Below are 1975 nucleotides of genomic sequence, written 5' to 3'. Positions count from 1 at the left end.
TGTTGTTAGGACAGAGAGAAATGGAGAGAGGAGGGGAAGACAGAGAGGAGGAGAGAAAGATAGACACCTGCAGACCTGCTTCACCGCCTGTGAAGTGACTCCCCTGCAGGTGGAGAGCTGGGGGCTGGAACCAGGATCCTTACTCCGGTTCTTGTGCTTTGCCCCACGTGAGCTTAATCCGCTGCTCTACCGCCTGACTCCTTAAATTTGCTTATTTATTTTGGTAACCTATTTTATAGATCCAACTGAACTTTTACCTAGATATTCAGATCACCTGCAAAGAAAAACAACCTTATTTCTTTCCTCCAGTGTGTATGTGTCTATGTGTTTTTTTCTATCATTTACACTATTACCTATAAAAGGACAGAAATCTGTGTCAGGTTCCTAATTGAAACTACAGTCTTTTGCCATTAAGTGTAATGGCAATTATAATCTTTCTGTAGACACATTTTTATTAAACTGCAGATACTTTCTTCTATTTTTTGTTTACTTAGATCCTGTGCAACACATTTAGTTTGTTTATTGAGATGATGATGCCCCCCCTTTTTCAATTATTAGCATGATGAATTGTGTAGGTGGATTTTCAGCTGTTGATCTAACCTTATATTCCTGAGTAAATTTAGATTGTAATTTGTTATGTTTCAGTTACATTGTTTGGCTCACTTTGCTAAACTTTTACTTGGAATTGTTTTGTCCATGTTAATATGGAATATTGATCTGTGCTTTGTGATAATGCTTTTGATTAGTATGACATTGCTTTTTTTTCAATGTTTTTTTATTGTTGTAGTTATTATTGTTGTTGTTATTGATGTCATTGTTGTTGGATAGGACAGAGAGAAATGGAGAGAGGAGGGGAAGACAGAGAGAAGGCGAGAAAGATAGACACCTGCAGACCTGCTTCACTGCCTGTGAAGTGACTCCCCTGCATGTGGAGAGCTGGGGGCTCAACCGGGATCCTTGAGCCGGTCTTTGCGCTTTGCGCCACCTGTGCACTACTGCCCACCTCCCTATTCTAAGCTTTAAGCTTTAATGCTAATTTAAACATTCTTTTATTTGATTTCTTTTCCCCCCTTTTTAAAATTAGTGATTTAATAATTATCAATAAGATTGCGGGAAAGAGGGGCACAATTCCATACAATTCCTACCACCAGAGTCTGTTTCCCATCCCCTCCATAGGAAAGTTTCATATCCTTTATCCCTCTGGGAATATGAACTAAAGATCTTTATGGGGTATAGAAGTTGGGAAGACTGGCTTCTGTAATTGCTTCTCCACTGAGCATGGGCTTTTATAGCTCAATCCATACCTCCCCAGCCTGTTTCTATCTTTCCCTAGTGGAGTAGGACTCTGGAGAGGTGGGGTTCCAGGACACATTGTTGAGGGTCATCTGCCAAGGGAAGCCAGGTTGATGTCATGGTAGCATCTGCAACTTGGTGGCTGAAAAGCAGTAAGATATAGAACAGAACAAATTATTTAATAATCAGGAACCACACTCATGGAATGTGAGTACAAACCAACAGGGATGCAGAGGTTACACAGGCTCCTGTGCTAAATATGAATAGACATGGGTCTTAGGTCAGATCGATGGGGTTTACAGTTAATAGTATTTATATATAGTACTCATATTTGGGAGCTACTGTCTGTCTTGATCCAGCTTTCTAGTCCTATTTCCAACTCTGACACCATCTTCCCAGATAATACTTAGCTGTTGGGCTCAGGCAAAATTAGTAAAAGCTATAGGTCCCTTGGAACATATCTAAAATAGACTTTCTAGTTTGTTTCAACATGAAGACTCCAAATCTCACCTGTTATATTCTTACCTTTAGGTTCCTGAAGCTTCTTTCATTGTAGGGTATGTATGGACAGGAATGGGCTTGAATTCAGATCATGCACTTGACAAAGTAGGTGTGCTAGTCAGATGAGCTATTTTTAATTAATTTTTTAATTTTTGCTATACCAGCAAAATTCCCTTCCTTT

This window comes from Erinaceus europaeus, chromosome 19, assembly GCF_950295315.1.
Source record: "Erinaceus europaeus chromosome 19, mEriEur2.1, whole genome shotgun sequence".
Lineage (NCBI taxonomy): Eukaryota > Metazoa > Chordata > Mammalia > Eulipotyphla > Erinaceidae > Erinaceus > Erinaceus europaeus.
This window is presented reverse-complemented; position numbering follows the sequence as displayed.